We start from the raw sequence: 10,362 nt of genomic DNA, 5'->3' as shown, positions 1-10,362 counted from the left end.
TAGATATTGATACCACGATATATGTTTGTCATATTGATATTGATATTGTTTGTGTATGCTTCATTCTTTGTCATATCAACCCAATTATGTTTATGTTCAATTGTTCATCAACTGATGACTCACTGTCATTATCTAAATAACTTTGCATCATCACTTCATTTGGCTCTACAAAATTCACAAGGTTTACATGCCGCGATATCTTCTCAGCTACCAAATTAAATAAAAAATCGAATTAGTAACAATATAATATAATATAAACAATATAATAAGTTAAATTAGTTGACATACATACACACATACATACCGACTTTAGTTACGGTAAGACATCTGCAACAGCTCTGACAATCGTATTATGAAAAAATTGTATCATTATCTTGTTGTCATGGACAACACAATATAAATCCTTATTAGGAATGACAGAAAAATATCCACAATTACATAGAAAGATCAATTACATACCTCTTCGTCAATTAAGACCATGTCCAGACTAATCACACTATTTTGTTTACGGAAGTTTAGCACATCAAAAAGCCTTGAAACACGTACTTTTATTTTCCAATCGTTTCTACTTAAATTAATTGCTCGAATCAATGAAATATTTCTGAAAAATAAACATAAGGAGTATTTAAATCATAATAACTACAGGGTAAAAAGAAAATTAAATATAATAAAAGAGGAGTATAGTTTTATAAATTTACGCAACCATGACCACAAAAAGTTGAGATTTTATGTTGAGATTTTATGTTGACAGTTAGATATGGATTGAACTTAGAAAGTAATATATTTATAACCGAAAAAAACATAGTTTAATGTAAGTAAAATTCTAATGTAAATGTCGTTGGATAAAATTTGCACACGTAGAATTAGAGTTCAATGTCTAATGTAAACGTACTAAGATAAAATTTCCGAAGTTATACTTGGCTCACGTTGTCATTATCTTAATTGTTTGCTCCTAAGATAAGAGTGTTTGTCTCCTACGTTTCAAACTTTTAATAATTGCGAAGATTAGAAGCACCATTGTTTATGTCTATCTTTTAAAAGGGGTTTTTCATATACGGAGTAATCTATTTTTATTTTATAATATTATTTATTTAATTAATTAATAATTTAATTATACTCGATGACGTGGACATCCTACGTGGCGCTCCAAAAACTCTTGAAAAAACTCCCCTTTATATATATAAACTAGTGTGTGGCTCGGGCGATGCCCCGATTGCTACATTGAATAGTTAAAATTTTAGATTTTTTTTTAGCAAAATATTTGATAAGATACATGTATAACATTAAGTTAAAGCATTCATCAAGTTCGTCAACTACACAAACACACTAAGTCATTTATCATGAGAAATAATTTTTCAATTGCATCATCTTACAATTTGTATAATTTGTTTTCTACTAGAAATAAGTGATTCAAAATTAACAAACACCAAATTAGACATATGCTGTCATGCAAGGCATTTTTGTAGTTGATGCTTATGAGACTTATGACATCATGTTTATTCATGGTTGTCCTAATTCTTTAATATTTTTTTTTTCCAAAATAGTCAATAGAAAATAAAAAGTCACATAAAAGTTTAGTTGTTGTAAACTTCATGTTAACATTCATTTATAAATTAATGTGAAGAGATAAATCACAAATGGTTGTTGGTTAAGATGGTAATGAGATTTATCCTCCACACTTGAGGTCTAGAGTTCGAATCTCATTGTACGTATTGATTTGTGGTTGTCCATGATATGACATATCATTTGGTGAGTGGATGATGTGGCACAAAAGGAAGAGTACTACGTGCCACATAGACATTTTTCTCAACGCCTTTTAATATATTAGTATAGATTAGATTTAGAATTTGGGGACCCACCTCCAAAACCCCTATGGTACATGGTATCGAGTTCTCGTACTCAAAGGGGGTGGGTATATGGAATTATATTAACTGAAAATAAAATCGACAGTGCAAACTCGATCAAACAAACACCATGACAGCCTAACTAATGTTACTCCACCACCGTCGCCGCCCAAGATACCCAGAAAATCAATATCATTAAAATTATACTACAAAGTTACTAGCCTTGTCGATTCGCCATCAAATCGCCAATGCTACCTAACGCCACCATCAACACCCCGTAAGAACCCAAAATGACGAAAGTAGAATACTGAAAAATAATTTAACTAAACATATCTTTGAATAAAATACCTAGATACTAGTATATTTTTAATCGTCGAAATTTTGGACATTGAAGTCTAGATTTGTAGCTTCAATTGTAAAAAAACAACCACCAAAAATTAAATTTCGTCTAGTGACAGAAGAATGTGATGGTTAGAGTTGAAGCAAAGGGAGCGATTGTAGTGGTGTAGATGGTGCCATATATCAAAATATGATGTCTGCCTTTTATATTTGATTGAATTTTAGTTTTTTTCCTTACATCTTTAAGTAGAAGGAGGAAGGGAAGGTGTAAAAAAAATGAGAATAAGGAGTAGGAGAATATATTATCGGTAGGATTAAATTCTAAATTTATTTTACCAAACAGGTTGAATAAATTATGATTTTCTATGTATCCATGAGTTTAATACTCAAACGTATACCTTATACCTGTGGTCGAACCAAACGGGGTCTAACTGAATAGTCAACCAAATATGGATATGACTGTATGCATTAAAAATATCATAAATGCCACTAATTAGAACATTGTACACAAAACTTTGATTTAAATTTGTGTTTACAATGACAATGAATTTTTATTTATTTTATCTCTTCTCCTTACTTTACCTCGTAATAACATTTTGAAAATTGTATTTTAAATTTTGAAAATTATTCATTAATAATTAATCATATGTTAATCAACAATTTTTTTATTATCTAATTAAATAGGATTTTTTGTCATTTAACACCTTAAAAAAATTAGTTTTTGTAATTAAACACCTTACTTATTTTTTATTATATTTAAACACCTTAAAAATCTAAAAATTTATAAATCAACACCGCTTAATGATTTCCATAAGAAAAAAACATTGATTTTTAATCATGCTATAACTTCCAAAGCACAATTTAATGGTAGAAGGAGTTGTTTACCACCATATCATGCCCTGAGAACTTTAGCATAGTTAAAAACTAATGTTTTTTCTAACAAAAATTGTCAAGTGGTGTTGATTTCTAAATTTTTTTGTTTTTTAAGGTGTTTAAAAACAATAAAAAATAATTATGGTGTTAAATTACAAAAACCAGTTTTTTTTTAAGGTGTTAAATGACAAAAAATCCAATTAAATATATATTTTTTAATCAATCAATAACTTCAATAACTATATACTAAAATACATATCATGATTGACACGTGTCATCTCTCGATGTGTCTTTGACTTTTCTTAAATTTAATTTAATTTAATTTTATAATGTCTACTCCATTAAAGAAACTTTTAAAAACTATAAATTTTCTAATTTGTTTACTTCCATATCATAGAATAATATACGGAGTATATTACAAGTAATATTACGAGTTTATTTATTATGGCAAGAATCGAAAATAATACACTGCACTATTACTATTGATTTTCTAATATTAATATGAAAAATATCAATCACGTAACATGGAAAAAATTACAAATTATACACTGCACTATTTCTATTGATTTTCTAATATTGGTTTATATGTTACTAATTACTATCATAAAAATATATGATTTTACAATCTTAACAAATGAATTTCAACTGCAATATAAAAATTTAGAGAAATCATTTAACTCTTATGTTTCTTAAACTTAACTTATTATGAAACATAATTTCTATTCAATTTTCCCGAAAAATGTGAAAATAAATTAAAAATACCAAGGTTCAATTTGTAGTTTACGTACGTAGTATAATTCATGTTTAATTGACCACTTTGAACTAATTGTGTCTTATACAAATTCAAAATTTTACTACGTCGTAACAAAATATTAGTTCATTAAAAATATTTCCTATTTTTAATATTATTTACGAGTAATTATAATACTCCGTAAACAAATTTTAATTTCATATGTGCGTTACACGAGTCCTAAGCTAGCTATTTATATATATCTAAGCCGTTTCCCCGTATTTTACAATTTTGAAATTTGAAGCTTCCCCATATCTCCGTTTTCCGTTTCCATGCAACCTAGGTTTAGGGTTTGATGTTAATGGAAGATTTGGTGTATGGTGCAGAGGTTTAGGGTTTAAGGATGAAGAAGACAAATAGACAAAGTTTTGTGGTTTTAATTACGCTTGCGGCTTGGGCCAGTCCCATTTCTATTTGGGCATGGTCTTTTTTAAACTCCTGCTGCTCGTGTAATCGCGCTTTCAACTCCATTTCGAAGGCCGTCCGGTCAATCTTTTTATCGACAGATCTTGTCAATCAATGCGGAATAACACCAATTCTAAAATGGACATGGTCCACACTAAATTTATTGTGGACCATGTTTTGAAAAAGATCAACAATTTGTTCCTAATTTATTTTGACATGTTTTTTAGGATTATTATGAAAAAATATCAAATTAGTGTTGTTTGTTTGGTTACATGTTTGTGAATGAATAATGTGAATTAAGTCATAATTCACTTTCAAAAACATACGGTTACTATGATTCAAAATATGGTTACTATATCTAAGAATTTTGGTGTTTAATTTATTATGGTAACTATATGAACAATAGAGGACTATGTAAATAAAAAAGGTGATAGAGAAAATGATTGGTTTTGAGTCCACACTAATTGTGGATCAGGCCCATGATATATGCGTTTTATATAGAGTTTTCACCCTCGTCCTTTAGTAGTTTTCTGTGTTAAATGAGCTCTTATAAGCCATTTTAAGTACTAACTAGTATTAGTCCCGGGCGATGCCCCGGATTACAACGTTGAATACTATATGAAGTACTTTTCCGCACTATTTACACGTGTTGGTATGCGAGTTTGACCTTTTTTTAATAACTATCCGGAAATCATTTATTTTATTTGGATGTGGTGTGTTGTACGTAGTCTGTGGCTGATGTTCTACATGGCTCGGGTGGGCCCACGCGCGAAATATTTTCTAGTGTGTTTTTATTTACGGCTCTCTCTATAATTGTATATATTTTGCATATTATATTGCTTAATTCTTCTATTGGCCCCCCTCATAATAGTATCCGAGATTTGTCATTGTACGTAGTACTACGTATCTTTTTTAGTAATATTGTTCTGAATCCTTTTTGGGTTGTTAGTATTTGTATATATGTTATGATCCATGGAGTATATGCTAACACATTTGTCGACTAACGAATGAAACAACATGCTCTATTATATGTGAAAATGGAAAAATTAAAGATGTAGGAATTATTCAAAATCTTTTTCAATAATGGTAACAAAATTACATTTTCTTACAATCACTATGTTGTGAAAATTATCAAATAACATTACACGTGTGAAAAATTATTATTAATACACACTAATCATATCCAACTTAAATATATTTAAGTAGAGTTAAAAGGCATAACTACTTAGCTAAGATGGTAAGCTTTCTACTATACTTCTTGATGGTCCTGTGTTCGAACCCTCAGAAAAACATTTTGTTTCTCAATGTTAAAAACACACCCTACATGTCATTGTTGATGTGGCACCTTGTCATATTTAGAGAAGGTGACACATGGCGATTCAACATGCTTTGTTTTGGAGATTTAATAATAGTATAGATATGTGTTATTGAGTGTGCCTTGAGATTTTAGGTCGTTTGATGGAAAATTGGCTTTTTAGGCCCGTTTCAAGAAATTTTGGGCCACTACGCGATCCCGAGTAGGTTCAGGATGATCATGGTCGACCCTTGGGAGCCTAGGATGTCTATGATTGAGCCCCAAGAGTTAGACTTGATGCTATAAGTGAAGAACAGTGCGTTCAGTTGATCGCCCTACGACGGGTGGGCGAAGGGAGACCAACCAGGCAAGCAAAAGGAGAAAAAGCTGCCTTCTGCACGCGCCCGGTGCCCATCGGGCGCCCAAAGCACACAAAACACTGAAGGCTAAAAATCCGCCCGACGGGCGGATGGATGCCCGTCGGGCGGCCCAGCGCCCGATTGGGCGACGACTGGTCCCAACGCGTTTTGTCTTTAGTTTATTTCCGTTTCTTTCTTCTTTTTTTTTTGGGCAAGACTATAAATATAAGCCCTTATCTTTTATTTGGGGCATCTTATTCTCTAGTATTGAATACTTAGTTTATTTTTGCATCTAGTTTTATTCTCTCGAATTATCAAACACTTAGTTTTTATTTTAATTTAAAGTTCCAACTTTTGAGTTCTTCCCTTGTTCTTCAATTAGGTATTGTTTCATTTCTCAACTTTATTAATTAATTTTAATTGCTTTAATTGTTTTATTAATTTCTTAGAATTATGTTTTCATTATTATTGATTGTTTGGTTTATGTTTAGCATGCGTGAGTAATCTTTTTTCTAGGGTTTAGGGGATCAATGAATGTATGATTGGTGTTGGATTGAGTTTAGTTATTAATTGTTGATTGTAATTTCTATAGCTTGTTTTAATTGTTCGTCAATTCTATTCGGCTGGACTATTTTGATTGAGTTTGATGAATCTTAGATTATGCGCCGAGAGGTATAATCTGATGTTCATGATTTGTGGCTATTAGATAGGAATTGTTTCTAGTACATAGCGAGAGCCTGTTAGTTATAATTTCTTAGGGAATTCATAAGATTCGAGAGATGCATGTTTCCCAAATTATGGTTATTGATTAATCTTGTTGTCCGTTGTCCAATCTTGGTCTGCATTTGTGGTGAACCGTTGCCCTAGATTCTTCTAATATTGATATATTCCGATTTAATTATTATTGTAGTTTTAGTTATAAAAACCAACACTTTCATCAGTTTCCCAATAGTCTAGACATTTAATTTGGTAGTAGAAAGAACGATGTTTCCCTGTGGATTCGGTCCTGACTTCCCTTGTTATTTAGCTAGTGAATTTAAGTTTATCTTTGATTAGGTGATACGACTTTAGCCTATCAAATTTTGACGTCATTGCCGGGGAAACTGTTTTATTTTCTGTTATTTGTTTGTTCTAGATTATTGTTTGTTACTTCTCAAGGAACTTGTTTTGGACAAATTCTACTTGGAGTCGAACTTGTCTTTAGGAAGGTGCTAACAATCGATCGAGCAAAATAAAACGAGATAATGAGAGCAATTCGTAAAAGCATGGAGAGTGTATATTATTAGCAAGTGAACTTATGTTTACAATGGAGTCACTTAGGCCCTTTTATTGGCCTTACATGGAGGTGTAACGTAAGTATTCAACGTACATAATTCATCACAATTACGCCGATTAATGCTGCGCTCCTAAACTCAAGCTTACACATTTAATCATTCGTTTGTAACTGCTGCCGTCATACTCAACCGTTAAGGACAAGTTGTCCAGTCATTTATTCATGCCTTGCTGGCTGCCATGTACACCTCATGGTGGCATACTTGAGACACGTCAGTAAGAGGGTATTTTCCCCCCTAACAATTTTTCCCAAACCCATTTTGAATTTCTTCCGGGAAGTTCAAAGGAGAAATGGGTTTTCATTTTCGGAAAAAATGGAGGAAATAACCTCCTGCTCTCCTAATGACTGATGCTCTTGTAATGATGATTTCTCGAGAAGCAAACCGCCATCTACTTCAACAAATATGTCACTTCTACTCCCACTTCTTCACGCTTCCTCTTTATCTCTCTTCTCTCAACTGCAAAAATCTCGAAGTCTCCCTCTTTCCAGAATTCAGGTAACTGTCCTTTCCCCTTCTTCCTTTCTGGTTTTCCATCCCCCATGTCGCAGAGAATGGGAACCAAATCAGCCCGTGTGAAGAACAAGAAAGTCGTAATTGAGTGCGATCTGGATGAAGGGCCTTTGTTCAGTCCGAGCAACATCTTGGACAAAAAGAATGCTTGAGCGACCACCTGGGGGAGCCAGGACGCGGCGGCGCTCAAGGCTGACTGCGGCTTTCCACCGTCGGTGGTAATTCGCCTATCGTTGCCCGATGAGCGGGCCGATTGGACATCGGACGACTGGGTCTGTTTTTATGAGTACCCCTTCAAAATTGGGTACACCTACCCATTTACGCCGCTGGTGAGGGGTGTTCTGAAAACCCTAGGAGTGTCGCCGGCGCAGTTGATGCCGCATGTTTGGCGAGTCATGCACCTTACCACCTGGCAGATAAATTAGGGATGGAGTTCCGAGTGGAGGACCTGGTGTACACCTACAAGGTCGGAAACTACGGCGCCGGTAGGTACTTGTTGCATGTGAAGGATGATAGGGAGGCTTTGCTGGGTTCGGATCAGTCAAACAACAGAGGGTGGATGGGCCGATTTTTCTTTGTCGAGTTGCTAGTTTGGGGCCCGACTCTAACTTCCTAACTGGGGAATGGATAGCCAGAGGTATTTTTGTTTATTTTGTGTTTTGGGATGCTTGCTTATTCACTCTTTCTCACTTTTTTGGTTTTGTAGGGGCGTCCTTCGACACGGTTGGGGTTGGTGCCCAAGCTGTTGAGAAGACCGCCATCATTCTCTGGGTACCTCTCAAGGATAGATCTTTCTGCGGGACGATGTTTGAACGCGAAGAATTGTCGCAAGAAGAAGAACATTCTGAACCTGCAAACATGTCGACTTCAACATGTAAACGGGTTAATATTAGTTACAAGTTGGGTTCATATCCCGTAAGAAATGATTACATATTGTTATGACGAGACTAAGTCGTCTGTGCTACATCATCTTGCAGGGACTGGTCCGTCGACATGATCTGGTAAGGCCCCATCCGCGGAGGCCCTGCTGAAAAGGAGGTTGAAGGCCTTGGGGAGTGTTTCCCAGCCCAAGCCATAACGGCGGTGTCTCCTCGAAAGTAGTCGCAAACAAATTAGTTACCGACCACTATAGAAGTAGTGGCAAACAAATTATTTACAGACCGTTTTAAATGTAGTCGGTAATTACCGATCGTTTTTAGAATAGTAGGCAAATTATCGACCGTTTTATGGTTAGTCGGTAAATTACCGACTGTATTTCTATGTTTACTAACCGCTTGGGTATTTTTTATTTTTGAAACTAAGATTTACCAACCACTTTGGGCTTTCTCCCAATTAAACCTAGCCCATATATAAACAGGGAAACCTTAACCTCCCCCCCCCCTTTCTCCTCCCAGCCGTTCCTCTTTCTTCTCTCTCCTCCCTCTTCCTTCTCTCTCCTCCCTCTTCTTTAAAAAACGAAGGAAGTATGTATATTTAAGTGAGAAAAAACACTCAACAAAAGTAATTGTATTTTTCTTATAACTTAAAATTTAATCATCACAACTAATATTTGTTTTAGGAAAACACAATTAATTAGCTTCTTAATAATCTTCAATAAATATTGTAACATTATCCGGTAGATATCAAATTAGGTTGATTAAAAAAAAATGATACCGGACCACACTAGTGAAAAAGTGATTGGAGAATTTTTGAAAAAGCCACCAATATTGGGTGTCTTTTTGAAAGTATATTGTAGAGAGATAGTGATAGAGAGAGAATGAAGAGATAGTCGGAGAACTCAAAATCAAAGTACATGCTCTAATGGGTATACTCCCTCCTTATTTAAATAGGAAATACACTTACCATTTCGGCCGTATTTAAATAGGAAATACACTTACAATTTTTAGTAACTTTTCAACCCCACCATCTCATTAAATAATATTCCAACCCCACTACCACGTTAAACAATTACTTTCCTATTAACCCACCCCACACCTCTCCAAAATTTAATGGTACTCACTATTTTACTTGATTAAAATATTTACCCCCAAACCCATTTGCTTTATTATTTTATTTCATTAAACTATTCTTCCTTAATACCCGTGTCCGGCCAAGTGTATCTCCAATTTAAATACGGAGCGAGTAATACTTTATACGAAGTACTCCCTCCGCCGGAATACTCGACCCGGTTTGACCGACACAGAGTTTAAGGGACTTGAATTGACTTATTTAATTTAATAGGTAGTAGTTGATAGTGGGGTATTATTTAAATGTAGTTAGTGGGAGGTGGGTTAAGAGGTGGGGTTGGGGGAGAGTAGGGGTTGAATTTTTAGTTATTTTTTGTATGGATTAGGGGGTAGGTGGGTTAATAGGGGTGGAGTGAGAAATAATATAATATTGTTATAATATTTCCGTTTTTAGAAACAGGTCAAGTATTAAGGGACGGCCCGATAAGGAAAACAGGTCAAGTATTCCGGGACGGAGGGAGTAGTTGTTAAAGTAAAAGAGAAATGATTGTAATGTGTAATGATGGCGGGGAAAGGGGATAAGATGGTAAAATATATTCCGTTCGTTCCATAATTATGTTCCAATTTAGAAATTTAACACTATTCACAATTGTATACATCAAAATGCT

The sequence above is a fragment of the Spinacia oleracea genome, chromosome 6 (assembly GCF_020520425.1).
Source record: "Spinacia oleracea cultivar Varoflay chromosome 6, BTI_SOV_V1, whole genome shotgun sequence".
Lineage (NCBI taxonomy): Eukaryota > Viridiplantae > Streptophyta > Magnoliopsida > Caryophyllales > Amaranthaceae > Spinacia > Spinacia oleracea.
The sequence above is the reverse complement of the archived record's forward strand: the minus strand, read 5'-3'. Positions refer to the sequence as shown.